At 43.7% G+C, this 16,297-nt stretch overlaps 1 protein-coding gene across 4 annotated transcripts in view; it reads right to left on the bottom strand.

The window, feature by feature from the left end:
- Positions 1–13,472, bottom strand: part of disp3 (dispatched RND transporter family member 3) — a 501,267-nt gene extending 487,795 nt beyond the window's left edge. For 3 of the 4 annotated variants that reach the window (XM_080214968.1, XM_080214970.1, XM_080214971.1), the window contains exons 1-2: positions 13,325–13,472; positions 12,861–12,911 (exon numbers count right to left, since the gene is read on the bottom strand). The gene's annotated coding sequence lies outside the window, so the exon portion shown is untranslated. Of the gene's footprint in view, positions 1–12,860; positions 12,919–13,324 lie in introns of those variants that run through there. The other variant, XM_080214969.1, reaches the window with a different exon arrangement.
- Between the last annotated feature and the right edge of the window lie 2,825 nt (positions 13,473–16,297).

Here is a 16,297-nt window from a genome sequence, read left to right as displayed (position 1 = left end):
CCTTGAGAACGTAGCCCAGTCATAGGGGTCCATGGCTAAGAGGCTGCAAAGCGTGGCGCAGTCTCAAAGGACACTTGCTACAGTCATTGATCGGTGGCCTCCGACTCAGGCAGCCATCACAGAGGGCTCGACCACCTTTGATAGGATGCAGGTGGTTCCCCCAGGACTGGCAGGACCAAGTGATGCCGGAGCATCTGGAGCTCATTGCACAAATGCTGTGACCCCATGGAGTTATCTAGAGACCCACAGGAACCCCATAGGAGAAGGTAGGGTCAAGCCCATGCTGGGGCCTTCCAGCCAGGAGAATGTGGCTGTGACTGTACCTACTGACTTTCCCCTTCTTGACACCAAGGCATCTCAGGGACTGCAAGATGAAGAGGGTGTCATGGATACATCCTAAACACCAGAAAGCCAGCCAGGCCCTCCAGCGGATGCCTGCCAAGCGCATCACAGGCCATGGGTGTGATAGGCAGCTGGCTTTCTACCCTCCCGATGTACATTCTGAGGAAATATTGAGACATAATGGTAGGTCACATAAGGGTAGAAAGTTGTCTTTGCACTAAGATGGCACAGATGAAAGCTGCACAAGTTAGGGTTTTTAAGCACCTTAATTTTTTTTGTTCACATGTTTTTATGTTAGAAATTATTATTTGGGCCATTTTACTGAAATGAATAAATGTTTTTTCACCACCCACCTGTGATTAATTTTGTCTCAGATTTGCCTCAAACAGGAATCCTCTTCCCTTGACGCTCACTGGAGGGATCCTACATGTTGATCTGTCAGTTGGGGAGGCCCCTCAACGCTGTGTCACTGATAAGATGAAGCCATTGGCTCTCCAGAACCATAAGCAATAACCACCCCCCACCCCCCCACCTCATCCATCCTGGGACCCTGTACAGGATTTTACTAATCCCTTATCCACTACACAGACATGTGCCTAGGTGCCAGCATGCATGCAGAGCTCAGGTAGGAGTCAGGGTCGTTTGCACCAGAGCATCAAATACAGGCCCCTAGTAAGCAAAGCACTTGGTAATCAGAGCCTTGCTCGCGCTGCTTTCACATGCCACATTCTTGCTGCCAGTCCTCCAGTGCCTGGGCTGCCATGGTCATCCTCCTCTTCCTGGCCCTCCTGCTGGGCAGCCTCCTGCCCAGCAACACCTGGCTGGCCGGCCTCAACGTCTCCTCCTCCATAAGGTCTCCTCTCTCCTGCGCCAGGTTATGTAGGGCAAAGCACACCACCACAATGTGAGAAGAAATCAGGGGGCTGTGTTGTAGGGCCCTGCCAGAGCAATCCAGGCACCTGAACCGCATTTTCAGCAGGCCTATATACTTTTCCACTATACAGCAGGTGGCAACGTTGTTCTCATTTTGCCAGGGCTCCGCACAGGCATCAGCCAAGTCCAAAGCAGGTATCTGTTGTCACCTATGAGCCTTCCCTGTACTCTAGGCTCCTCCTCAAAGGCCTCCAGTATGTCTGAGCTCCTCAAAGTAACTGTTGTGCACGCTGCCAGGGTGTCTGGCACAGATGTGCATGATGTTCATCTTTTGGTCACAAACCAATTGGGCATTTAGGAAATGGGACCCCTTTCAATTGACAAACTTTCGTGGATTCCTGACTGGGGCCTTGAAGTCAACATAGGTGGAGTCTCCAGGCCCCTGCACATAGGCATCACCACAATGGCCATGAATCCTGCAGCCCGGGCTTCCTGCAGGGCCTGGAAATTTGATATACTGGCAAGCCCTACCATACAGGGCATCCGTGACCTCCCCACCACAGGTGTGGACAGCAACTGTGAAATGCCATATTCATCTCCGCTGGGGTTCTGGAAGGCATAAAAGTTTAAAGTGGCCGTCAATTTGACAGCCAGAGAATGGGTGCCCTCAGCACACCCTGAGGTGCCAGGTCTTGCAACAAATAGCACTGGTGTTGCACTGTCCCCTTGCAGAGCCAGGGCCGTCAGCAGCACACGGCGTCCGACATTTGTTCAAATGACACTCATGTGCAGAACTGCCGGTGAATCTGTTCCCTCCTTCTCCTGTGCCCTACCCCTATGTGAATGGTGGCCACTTCCTATCTCTGGTGGCCGTCTCCCTCTACTCCTGTGGGTGATAAGGCCCGAGCCTCCTCTACTCACAATTCATACTCCTGCTCCTCTTCCTCAGCTCCAGCAGTAAACAAAAAACAGCAAGATCAATTGGTTGCATCATAAAAGCCATCTCATGAATCTGAAGGGGGTGGATTTGAAGAAGGGGAGACATTAAGGAATGCTGCTTCCCCCAGCCCAGCAACACACGCTGCCCTTCCCCCACCACACACCCTCCTGTCCCCCCCATTACCCACCTACAGCACCCCCCATTCCCCACCCACTGGCTCCCCAGCAACACCTGCGCCAATCCTGCCCCCAATAACACACACGCAAAGCTCATGGAGTAGTGACCACAGACACTGCTGCTTAAAAAGTTCTGAGGCTGCAGCAGTACAATTTCAAAGGGTTTTGGGCACATCCTTCAGCTGGAAGAATGATGCATGCACTAGGACCCAGCAGCATCCCCAAAACCCAAGGTCAGTGCTGCAAATCAGACATCAGACACTGTGCTGAGGAACCGAGTGTATGGTGTCGAAATTTGCTGATGACACCAAGATTGGTGGAACGGCAAACTGTGCGGAGGGCGTGGAAAGTCTGCAGAAGGATCTAGATAGGCTGGGCGAATGGGCCAGGAAATGGCAAATGGAATTTAATGTTGGCAAGTGTGAAGTTGTCCACTTTGGTAGGAATAACGGTAGGGAGGACTATTACTTACGTGGCGAAAAACTGCAGCATGCGACGGTGCAGAGGGACCTCGGGGTCCTTGTGCAAGAGTCACAAAAACCCAGCCTGCAGGTGCAGCAGGTGGTCAGGAAAGCTAATGGGATGCTGGCCTTCATAGCGAGGGGGATTGAATATAAAAGTAGGGAGGTCTTGCTGCAACTGTACAGGGCACTGGTGAAGCCGCAGCTGGAGTACTGTGTGCAGTTTTGGTCGCCGCACTTACGCAGGGATATTTTGGCCTTGGAGGGAGTGCAGAGGAGGTTTACTAGGCTGATAACGGAGTTGAGGGGGTTGAACTATGAGGAGAGGCTGAATAAACTAGGCTTGTACTCGTTAGAGTTTAGAAGAATGAGGGGAGATCTCATTGAGACATGTAAGATGATGAATGGGATGGATAGGATAGAGATGGAGAGACTCTTCCTGCTCAGAAAGGACAGTAGGACTAGAGGGCACAGCCTCAAGATAAAGAGGGGGCGGTTTAGAACGGAGTTGAGGAGGAACTTCTTCACTCAAAGGGTGGTGAATCTCTGGAATTCTCTGCCCGTTGAAGTGGCGGAGGCTGCCTCGCTAAATATATTTAAGACGTGGGTTGATAGGCAAGGGGATTAAGGGTTATGGGGAGAGGGCGGGAAAGTGGAACTGAGCCACGACAGATCAGCCATGATCTTATTGAATGGCGGGGCAGGCTCGAAGGGCTAGATGGCCTACTCCTGCTCCTATTTCTTATGTTCTTATGTTCTTAACAGCACCCCTCCTCCCCCGCCCCACATACACTCGCATAGCTCTCACAACACGGCCACCACGAAAGAACGTCTCCATGAGCAGCACAGAGCCATCCAATGGTCAGCACTCACCCTCTTACTAACCCTCACTGATGGAGCACCAGAATCAAACTTATATCGAGCCTATCTGTTCCAATCCGATTCCAGATTGGGCGAACGCAGTGATAAAGACAGACGTGCCAATAAAGTGGGGTGTGCAGCTCGTTAAGTGGATTGAAATACATGCAGATTTATTTAAATTGATGTCTCACCTGTTTTGGGCAGGTTCCCGATCAGAGACATTTCAGACCTTGGTAAAATACGAACTGGCGTAGAAGTGGGTGCAGATCGTGCTACTCAACTCACACCCAACTTTACCAAAGTTTCACATCCAAAAACAGGCGCAAAGCAATAGTAAAATCCATGCCTATGTCTCTATTCATAAAGCTGAGGAACCTGGAACTGCTCCATCAGCCTGTCTTGCCACCTTTAATGATTTGTGCACACATATTGCCTGGTCCCCCTGCTCCTGCTCCTCCTTTAGAATTATATCCTTTATTTTATATTACCCTTCCTTGTTCTTCCTACTAAAATGCATTATTTTGTTGAATATATAGGGCAGCACAGCAGCCAGTGGTTAGCACTGCTGCCTCACAGTGCCAGGGATCTGTGCTTGATTCTGGCCTCAAGTCACTGTCTGTGTGGTTTGCACGTTCTTCCGTGGCTTTCCTCTGGGTGTTCTTCCCACAGTCAAAAGGTGTGCAGGGTTAGGTGCATTGGCCATGCTAAATTGACCCTTCATGTCAGGGGAACTATTAGGATAAATGCAAGGGGTTATGGGGGGGATGGGATTGTGGTCGATGCAGACTCAATAGGCCATATGTCCTCCTTCTGCACCATAGGGATTCTATGATATTTAAGGCTGAGATTTTGGTCCCTCAGGAAATCAAGGGATATGGGGAATGGAAGTGATGCGGATTTGAAACTGGAAGTCAGCTACTATCATATTAAACAGCATTGCAGGCTTGACCAGCCTTATGGTCTAGTCATCCAATGTTCTTACTTTCATATTTCTCTGCACTATGTTTCAACTATTTTATCTACCAAGTGCCCAAACATTCCAGCAGCCTGTGCACGTCTTGTTGACAATCCTTCACCAGCCCTTTTGCAATTCACAAAACTTGCAAGCTTTGTGTCAAATTTTGAAATGGTACAGTACACATTCAAGTCTAGATCATCAACAAAAATCAAAATAAACAGTAGCCCTAATACCAACTACTGCGGTACCCCACTTTATACCTTTGTTCAGTCTAGAAGCAACATTTCACCATTACTTACTGCTCCCTGTCACTAAGCCAACTTTGTATTCATGCTGCCAATGTCCCTCTTATAACATGGACTTCAACTGATGCAAAGTACTCAGTTAGAAACTCAGCCCTACCGCCATGTGAAAATCCTCTTTATGTGTTACTGCATTACTGAAAAGATTGGGAAACATTAGTCTAGGCTACTAACTATTGGGAAAGATACAGAGGAATAAACTTGCACGAAAATTTGAGTTGCAAATAGTGGCCGGAATAGCAAAAGTGTAAAGGGCAGTAAGGGAGGAAGAGTTTGTGAAGTGAGTTCAGGAGAATTATTTTACATCAGTAAGTTTCCTGTTCAGTGATGAAGGAGATGTTACTGGAGGTGGTTATAGGGAAAGAGATGGGACAAATGGATCAAGTAATCAGCTCTATTCCTTTTGTTTTACAATATTGCCATAGAAGACTTTTAGGTTCCCTTTTGTGTTGACCACTAGCCTTTTCTCATACTTTTTGCTTCTCTCATTTCTCAAACAGGACACTTCCCTTTATCAGTTGTGAAACAGATTATAAGAGCAGCAAAGTTACATTGGAGCTGTACAAAACTTTGTTTGGGCCACAGCTGGAATACTGTGTGCAGCTCTGGTCACCTTATGATAGGGAGGATGTGATTGTACTGGATAGAGTGCAGAGGAGATTCACTAGGATGTTGCACATAACCTATGAAGGTCGTTTACTTTACAGCAGGGAAGGCTGAGGGACCTGACTGAAGTGTATAAGAAGAGTATGGAAAAGTTAGACAGGAATCAGTTCAAGGATCAATAACGAGAGGACACAACTTTAACATGAGGTGCACAAGATTTAGAAGGGACTTGAGGATTCCTTTTTCAACCAGAGGCTGCTGAGAGTCTGGAATGAACTGCCTGGGAGAGTAGTAGAAGAAAAGAACCTCACAATCTTTAAAAAGTAAGTGGATGAGCACTTGAAATGTCACAACATTCAAGGCCAAGTGCTGAAAAATGGGATTAATGAGATTTAGCGCGGATTCGATAGACTGAAGGGCCTCTTCTGTACTGTATGACTCTATTTTTATTCAGTTCCCCTCTAAGTCTTCTATATTTAACGTGATTCTCACTTGTAACATCAACCTGACATTTATCTCACATCTCCCTTTTCTGCTTCATCGAAACTTTTATCTCTTTCGTCATCCAGAGAGCTCTGGCTTTAGTTGTCTTATCTTTCCCACTTTTTGCAATGTGCCTCAATTGCCTCCTCTTGAAAGGCAGCCCATTGTTCAGTTACAGTTTTGTCTGCTAGTTTGTGATTCCAATTTTACTGAGCCAGGTATGTTCACACCCCATTGAAATTGGACTGCTCCAACTAATTTTACTCTGAATTGCTCTTTGTTATTTTTGAATACAATTATCACTGGTCCTAAATATTCCTGGTGTGGAGTTGCTGGCATTGGACTGGGGTAGGCACAGTAAGTAGTCTCACAACACCAGGCTAAAGTCCAACAGATTTACTTGGTAGCACGAGCTTTCAGAGTGCTGCTCCTTCATCAGGTGAGTGCCTTCACCTGATGGAGGAGCACAAAAGCTCGTGCCACCTAATATACCTGTTGGACTTTAACTTGGTGTTATGAGACTACTTACTGTGCCTAAATATACAAGACACATTTTTAAAATCTGCCCAACTCAACTTTTTCTAACTATTCATAGCCTTAGATCTGTTCCACTCACAGCATTTAGTTCAGGCATCAGAATTTTGTCTTTTTATGTTATGATTTTAATATCTGTAACAATATTTTTAAAGTATCATTTTTATTAGATAATTAAACAATAAACAACTGAAATTCAATGGATCAGAGTAAGGAAAAAGTGGAGTAAATAGCAGCTTACTGGGTTAACAGGAAACCTGGAGCTGCCAGTAAGAGCAGAATCTTTTGATCCAGGGAGGAATTGATGAGATGGTCACCAGCAAATCTTGCTCCACTGACATGCGCTCCTTCATGTTGCTTTTCACATATGCCAGTGTTGAAAATGCTAGCTCGCAGAGGTATGTTGTCAGAAAAGACAAGAGTACAGCAATAGCATGGTCAGAGATTGTCGGATATACGCATACCACATCAGCCAAGATACATCCAGAGACACCTCTCCAAACTTCAGTTTCATTGTGCAATCTATCCATAGCTCTGCATATTCCTCATTTTCTTTTAAAGTCAGCTTTTGTGATGAATTGGAAGAAAGTGAAACGAACAGATCATATATCCAGTCAGTCTTCCATATTTATAGAGGGGAAGTAACATTTGAACTTCTCTTGCAGCGTTTTGCGATGTTTGAGTATGAAACTGTGCATCTTGACAGCTATGTCAGCCATTGACGATGTTAGTGGAAACATTTCACGTGAACCCCATGCCATTGCCTCTTGCCAAGGGCCAATTTTAACCTGAAACCTTGAAGCTTATCTCTGATGGTCAGGATCATTTTGTTCTCACCCTGAGTGTTAGTATTCAGCTCATTCACATAGCTGAAAATGATTGCGAGATATGTAAGCTTAGCTCACCAGTAATTATCAGATAGTGACTCTTTATAAGGCAGTTTGTGCATTTTTGAAAACTGTCAGTTCTCTCAGCACAGGAGAGAACCTTCCCGCACAATAACCATGGCACCTCGATGTGTAACAGTAAACTCTGATGCTCGGTCCCGATCTTTGCACACAAAATAGTGAACAAATATGATTTCAACTACCCTTTTTGTTTGTGATTTATGATTTTCACAGCTTGCTCTAGTAGTGCAGCTAACTCTGGTGGTAGTGTTTTGGCTACAAGAGTTTCACAATGAAGGATACAGTGCTTGATATGTCAGGATTTTGCTTTCACTTAACTGACAAATCCTTTGACTTTCCCCCGTCATGGAAGCTGCTCCGTCAGTGCAAATACTACAGCACGTGGTCCAAGTAAATTTATTTTTCCTTCAAGTATCTACTATCTCAAATTTTTCCTTACCAGTCACATGACTCTGTAGCTCCTTATAAAAAAATCTCCTGAAGGGATTCGCTACTAACATTCCGAATCTTGGCCAGCAGCTGGCCATGTCTACTTATATTGGTGGATTCGTCAATCTGCAAAGTAAACTCCCCACTAGTCATTAACTTATTTTGCAGCTCCTCCATGACATCAGCTGACATATCTTTAAACTGCATTATCAGAAAATGTAATTTTGTCTATCGCTTATGTTGCATCAGCTCATAACATCAAACCGATTACATTTTTAATGCAGGCATAATTAAGGTTTTGGCATTTGTATGGGGCTTCTTTGGTTTTGCTTCAAGCTCAGCCACCAGATAACTAGCCTCTTGAGTTTTGCTGATACCTGTACACATCCCATCAGGTCTGCTTCATGTTTTCTTTAAAGTGTTTGAAGTACTGAATATCTTTGTTCACAAGAGATGACTTTTGTTTGAAAATTGCGTTTAAACTTACGTGATACCATTGCAGCATTTGCCAACTTCTTTGCAGCTGAGACGTTCAAAGGGCTAGCGGCATCTCCTGTCCATGAAAATCCTAAGGCCAGGTAGCTCTTATTATACTGTCTCTAAAAATTTCTTCCATTTCTCTTGGGGTTCAGATATTTCATCAATGATTGAACAAGCAGATCAAACATATCAATTTCTTCTTAGATCAGGGTGTATAAAATAGAGTCGGCAAAGAAATATGGATATGGTCAACTTTGCTGTATTTGTTGTTGTTTGGTCTTGTTTTACTATCAATAACAAAGCATATGAACATGTTGTTTCATTTCTGCGATGACTAGTAAAAAATATCATGTCATTCAACTTCACCCTTCGGACACCTGCATTTAGAATGTTCACATTAGAATCAAAAGACGGGTACCTCGCTTTTAAGTATTTGATGATATTTTTTCATGAATTTTATGAGTTGTAATTTTGGCTGGATTGAATATTGTTCAAGATGAAACAATGACCGAAATCCTCCGGTCGATCATCCCCCACCAGCACAGCCAGCGAGAATGGGGAATTTGCTATTCAGAAGAGCGGGACCAGAGAATCCCAGCCACGGCAGGAGTCAGAGAATTCAGCCCAATATGTTTTTTTGCATTGATTTTCATTATCTTTGTACAAAAATTTCACTGCACACTTGGACAGTTCTCAGGACACACCAGTTGAAAACCACTGGTCTAGAGAATATATCGTGTAGTTTAAATTACATCTCCAGCGTCTCTTTCCTCTAACCAATTAGATTTGTCTTTGACGCCTCTAAGGCATCCTTTGTCACCAGAACTTCCATCAATATTGCCACATCATCTTTTTTCCTTCTTCATCCTTCCTTGTATCTACGAATATTTAATACCCAGTTCTGTCCTTTTTTAAAAACTTGGTCTCTGTTTTTGTCACAATATTAGGGCTGGAATTTTCCAGCCCTTCACACCGGCAGGATCTTCCGGACCCTGTCGATGCGAGCAGCAACTTCAATGGCTCATCGGCTTGCAGTACAGGGTGGTGGGTGAGTGGAACCAGTTTTCCAACATAGCTAGCTGTGCTTTCAACCCATCAGCCTCAAGATGCACTGTGCATTTACGTACATGCACAGTATACCCAATTCAGGCCTTCACTGTACCTTCTCTTATTCTGACCACACCTAATAGCTATCACCTTACTATTTCCGACTTTAGCTCTATCTGTCTCTCCCTATCCTTTGTGTACCTAATCCCACTTTCTAGCTCTTGGCCCTCAGTTTTGCAGGTTACACATTTCAGGTGTATAACCAAATATTTTTAATTACAATGAGGATTTCTTCGCAATTATTTTCAAATGCTTCTATCAACCCTTGGTTATTGACTTGTCTGCTAAGGGAAATGGGTATTTCCTATTTACTGTATCCAGTCCAATTATAATCTTATACAATTCAATTAGATCTCTCCATCAGCTTCCTCTGTTCCAAGAAAACAATCCTAGACTATCTAACCAGGGTCTCCTATTAGCATAGAAATCTGGCCTTTTATCTTTGAGTTGGGCAGAGTAAGTCAGGAAAATTCACGGCCCAGGAGAAAATGCCCTCAAAGATGGGATCATCATTGCTGGGAATAGATGCAGGCTGGAATCAGACCTACTGATCTGAAAAGAAATGTGGAGGCATCCACAGGGGCCAGGTAGAGAGGAAGCTGTTCAAAAAGGTCCATCTTGTCCTAGCTAAAATAACTCTCCAACCCTCACTCTTCACATCTCTTCATCCACCAAACACCCATCCCTCATGCCAAGCTCTGCCCTTCCACCTATCAACCCTATATCCTCACATTCCCCACTAAGACAAGCTCTGTCCTTCCACCCACTTCCCATGTCCCCTCATGCCCTGTGCCAAGTTCTGCCCTTCCACTCACCCTCTATGGCCCTTCATGCCCCCATGATCACAAACCCTTTAGACCACTTAACATGTATAAACGAACACTGTGAAATGGATATCAGAGATCAAAGAGCCTGGGCCGTCAATCAAACCTTTCCTCTCCGGAGGAGATATTTCTTATTCTAATAACTTGGCTGAGATCCCAGACAGCTATTAGAATAGCGAACACCTGCTCCAAAGACAAAATATTGTTTGATTGACAGCTCAGAATTTTTTTTCAGCTTTGTAATTATACCATCAAACAGGTAGGGAAAGGCTTCAATGTTATTCCAATTGTGTTAACTCAAGAATGAGTTGCACAAGTGTGTTTATTTATTCATTTGTGGGATATGGGTGTCGCTGACTGGCTAGCATTTATTGCCCATCCCTAGTTACCCTTGGAGGACAGTTGAGAGTCAACAACGTTGCTGTGGTTCTGGCATTACATGCAGGTCAGACCAGGTAAGGGCAGCAGGTTTCTTTCCCTAAAGGACATTAGTGAACCACATGGGTTTATCCAACAATCAACAACGGTTTCATGGTATAAGTAGATTCTTAATTCCAGATTTTTTTTATTGAATTCAAATTTCACCATTTGCCATGGTGGGATTCGAACTCAGGTCCCCAAAACATCAGCTGTGTTTCTGGATTAATAGTCTAATGATAATATCACTAGGCCCTTGCCTCCCCACGTGCTTTACTGAATACCCCCTTCACTCATTGCCCCTGAGAAGTTGACGGTGAGCAAGTCTTCTTGAATCAATATGGTGTCTGTAGTGAAGATACTACGACGTTGAATCAAAATCCTGGAAGTTCCTACCTAACCAATGTTCACAAAGGAACGTTTCCAAGTCAGGATAGTGTGTGATTTTGGCCTGTTGGCCAAATTTGGTGCAGCAGTTGAGAGAGTTACTATTAGCTTCAGCACCCTTGTTAGCAAGGGAAAAACAACGAGGATTACTACCTATTCACTCCTGCTGAAAAATCTAGAGATGTACACAGAGAGTGAGAATAGAATAAGCTTAGCCATGATGCGAAGCATGGTTAAGTAGGCAATCGACAAACACTAAAAGATACATGTGAAAAATGGCCACTTCAAGCTAGCAGAATCTGAATAAGTGAATAATTTGCTTTTAGGGAGGGAAGAAAACCAAAAAGGAAAACACCCAAATGGATACATCAACATATCATCAATGAACAAATTCACAATACTCCTGTAAAACATCCTGCAGTAACGCCTTAGGAACTTAGTCCAAAAGAGTACCTTGTACAGATTTATCAAAAATTAAAGCTGCAAACTCCTTGGCCCCATGATTTAACCTCATGCCATTATATTGCAGCTCCAGGTTTCAATATAGTGCCCTCAGATATTAATCATCCAATAAGGCAGTTTGTTATAAACAGAGTGAAAGAAGTAAAGCTGATTCCAGTAACTTATTTTAATTTGTTCTTGAATATACACTTTTAAACACACTACTTTTACCACATAATTGAAAACAATATATATTTGCAAGATCTGCCATCCCACCACTTTACCTAAATTGCCTTGTCTCTAATTCTTCAGCCCTATGAGTCTTTGAGATCAATGCTCCTCTAACTTTGACTTTTGGAGTATCACAGATTTTAATCGCTCCACGATCCCTGTCTGTACTTTCAGCTGCCAAGCCCTAAATTATACAGCTTCCTCCCTAAACCTCTTCCCTTCATCCCTCACTCTCTTCCCCCTTTAAGACTCTCCTTAGAACCTACTTCTTTATGATAATCTACTTATTTTAATGATAATCTGCATTATTTTCTACTTCTGTGGCACAGTGTAAAATGTTGCTTTCTAACGCTTCTGTGAAGTACCTTGGAACATTTTATTACATTAAATACAAGTCATGGTTGAGAGATTAAATTATGGGAAAATTCAATAACACAATCCCAATTCAGTAAACTTACACCATCAATATAAACTATATGTCAAAGGCCAAAAAGCCCACCAAAAGGGAACCAGTCAGTCTCAAAGCTTTTGCTCCTAACCCTCTTAAGAAATACTCTAACTGCTTACTTGGACCCAAAACTTGCACTCAAGGCACAATAATAGCTTGGACCATTTACGACGGGCGCCACATTATTGATTTGAGAAATATGTAACGCATTTGTGTGCGCGCATTATACATAAATATACATGATGTATATTAAAACAGATTATGTTGCCTACCTAAGATCAAACCTCTACCAACAGTGGTATTATATTCAAACGAAACAGAAACACGCGTCGTAAAATAAACCCAGCAGCTTTTGTTTCACAGATACCCAACAAATCAAAATAATCACGAGCATCAATAAGCGTGAAACTGATTAAGGATAGGTATGCATTATTCCAGAAAATCTATGGCGTCAATACACACTTTAGAGAAGGGAACAACATTAATCTTCTATTAAGACATTAGAAATAAATACAGAAACCTCCGCTGACTATACAGAAACAGTTGTCATCTCCACTGACTAAATTAGGACATAAATCAGTTAGCCCCTTCAGCAAAGCGAATCAATTTCGATGCATGCACTCTTTGTTCGCACTAAAACAATCTTACTTACCAATTTGAATGCGTTTTCCTCGCTCGCACGTGATGCAGCAATAGGAACAACCTTCAATGAAAATGACGATCAAATGATAAATAAGTAAGCGAAAATGGAAAAATGCATGGGGGTGCTTCTACTTTAGTAGATGTTAGAAGTTAATGAAATTGGGGGGGGGGGGGTGCGCTTCTGAAGAGCCGCTGGTGCTCGCGCTTCAGTGACAGTTGGAGCGGGAGGGATGAAAACCCGGGGCGCGAGCCGCCTTTGGAACGCGAGCCCGGGATACCAGTTCCGTTCGGATCGCAAGCCCAACGGTTCTAACTGTCAGGGGGGTCTCGAGCTGCTGTGTTTACTCCGCTCGGAGCTGGCAATCCACAAAGATTAAAAAAAAGCTCACAACCCCAGCGCTTTCTGTTTTTGGTTAGCGGGGCACCGGCGCGCACCAAACCCTCGTCACGCACAAAAAAAAGGTAAACTCTTACTTCGGAGCCGCCGGGCAACCCCTCTCCACTCCGCCCGGCTATCAACTGGCGGGTGGCGCTCGACTGCTGGCGCCTGCCTTCGCTTGCAAAGAGCAACCGGCTCTCGCTGCAAGAGCGAAGCAGTCTGTTGACTGGTGCTTCGTGCTGACTGGCGACCCCATGCATTTCATCAGGTTGGTGCGGTCTTACTATTTATTAATCTCCCGGCAGCTCTTCCGTTTCTTTGCACAGTTTGGGCATAAGGTGGTGAGAGGGATGCATCGATGCTCGGGGTGCTGGTAAAGAACCGAGCTATTGAAAATAAGAACAATATAACATTTTTCCCCCTTACAAACGGGAGCGAATGCATTCTGCACGCAAATCGAGGTTAATTCAGAAAGCTGTAAAATATGGAGTCAGGGGACATTTTAAAGAAAGATTGCAAAACTGGTTAAACAAATAGCGGTAGAAAAAACTAAATCAATTAATACCCCCTTGTTTTACCATGTTATTACACACACCAAGAGGACCTTTTTTTTAAAAAAAAGCTACATGGCTCTTCCGGGTCGAGAAGAGTTTGTGAAGGTTCGTGAGTGTTAGGTATTCCACTGTTCACACAGCATTTGGGAATTATTTTCCTGTTTAAAATAAAAAGCTTTAATGCAACTTGTTTTTTTTTGTTTGCAAGCTTTATTCAACAATAATACCACCGCGAAGTATTAATGCATTAAAGTATTAAACTTTTCACGTTTGTTTTCGAATACACGAAAATAGTTTTAGTAACAATTGTCTGCAACGGTGTTTTAATCCATTATATGATTGCACTCCCTCTGGTCACTTAACCTGGTAAAATTCCATGCATTACGGTTTAACAGTGACAATGGTAATATTGCAACTGCAGAGGGCAGAATGATGTGCCCAATATGTTGCGCATTGCTATCACTATGAACACAAGCGAATGCCCCAAGGATAAGTACGCCATGAGCGAAAAAAGTTAACCAGAGAAAACAAAAATCTCATTCGAGGTAGTTTTTTTAAAAATATACGTAAGCCTTGTTGACTTTGGCTGTGGATAATTGTGAAGTGCGTTTATAAGGCTGCCTATTTTAATTGCCGCCTCCTAGCTCCTACTTCAAAAAAAAGCCTTAAAACTGGGATTAATCATCAAGCTTTCAGGACATTCTTAGCTTTGACTGACATGGCAGCAGTTTATTACTGTTGATGCGGATATTCTGGCTCATTATGAACACAATCTTTTCAAAGTAGTTGTTCAACACAATGATAAGAGACTTCTCAATACTTCACTATGTAGAGAAAGTTGTAAGCGTTACTCATATATGGGGACGTACTAAGGGGTATGGTAATAACGCGACTGTGCTCCTGCAATAAAAACAAAAAAATGCTGGGAATACTCAGCATCAGTGACGAAAAAGAGTTAAAGTTGCTGATGATCCGTTAACAGGACTTCTCACTGAGCTAATTACCCAGAGTCAAGGGTTAAATTCCATCAGGCCAGCTGTGGGATTTTAATTCAATTAAACAAATAAAATCTGGAACTAAAGCTAGTCTCAGTGATGGCTACATGAAACTACTGGAAAACTTCTGCCTTCTAATGCTTTTTAGGGAAGGAAATCTGTAGTCCTTAGCAGGTCTGGCCGACATAAGACCCACAGCAACAGGGTGGTACAGTGGTTAACACTGTTGCCTCACAGCGCCAGGGACGCAGGTTCAATTCCGCCTTTGGGTCATTATGTGGATCCTGTTGAAGGAACAGCACTTAGAAAGCTCATGATACAAAATAAACCCATTTGACTTTAACCTGGTGTTGCGAGACTTCTTACTGTGCCCGCCCCAGTCCAATACCGGCATCTTCACACATGTGGTCTGCGTGGGCTTCCTCCCATAGGATGTGCTGGTTAGGTGATTGACTATGCCAAATTGCCGCTTGATATCAGAGGGATTGCGGGGGATTGTTGTTGGTGCAGGCTCGTTGGGTGGAATGACCTCCTTCTGCACTGTAGGGATTCTAATCAAAAACATAACCGCCCTCTGAAACGGCCTAGTAAGCCATTCAGTTTTATTCAAGGAAGGGCTCACCACCAGGCCTGCACCATCTAAGTTTGTTAAAATTGGGATATTCGCATTGATTTCCAATAGCAAAAGCTAACTGCCTATGCACATTTTTATCCAACATAACCTTTCTCCTCCCTGGTGATTAACGTGGAATTTAAGGCCACCTGCCCCTTGTTGACCTACAACATTTAACTCCTTTCTCAAAGTCTAACTCCTTCTGCACAACCCAAGCGCCAACTGCTGAGGTGCCTTATAGACCCTGATAATCACATTTTGATTTGACTCGTCTTAAGTTTCCTTTGTACTTTTTGTTTCTGTTCGGGCCGTTCCCCCTTCTTTTGGGGAGCCGCCCCCTTATTCTTTGTCCGAATGTAATTTAAGTTTGTTTACTTGGTTTGATCCGAAAGACCCCCAAGCGCCAACTGAAATCCAATTGTCAATGCGCCATCAATGATAATATTGAAGTTTAATTGGTCTTTTGTGCAGCAGCAAAAAGTAGAGAGAGGGAACAGTAACAGTGCCAGACGGTTCTGAGACAAATACGAAACATCACTTGCAGTATCAACGGGCTAGCCTGTGAGCATAAGACAAAGTCTATAGCAAAGTGGGAATTTGTCTTGTCATTATCTTAAGCGATCCGACAGCCAGCCAAGAAAAAAAAATCCATGACATAGAAATCTTGTAGGAAAGCGAAGGACCGGTGCTATGAGCAGACAGGCCGTCAGGAGCCAGTAAGACTTCAATCCACTTTAACATCTGTCTATAAGCCATAAGAATCCACCGGGAAGTCAGCCGAATATGGAGAATACCGCGTTTGAGTACAGCCCTGCAGTTTAGACCATAAAGGTCCAGAAATTTTGCATATGTATTTAAACCATAGAGTAATCAGGAGAGCAGTAGTGGTGCAAGGGCCATAGGATC

The sequence above is a fragment of the Carcharhinus amblyrhynchos genome, chromosome 30 (genome assembly GCF_965287045.1).
Source record: "Carcharhinus amblyrhynchos chromosome 30, sCarAmb.v2.hapA, whole genome shotgun sequence".
NCBI classification, from domain to species: domain Eukaryota; kingdom Metazoa; phylum Chordata; class Chondrichthyes; order Carcharhiniformes; family Carcharhinidae; genus Carcharhinus; species Carcharhinus amblyrhynchos.
The sequence above is the reverse complement of the archived record's forward strand: the minus strand, read 5'-3'. Positions and strand labels throughout refer to the sequence as shown.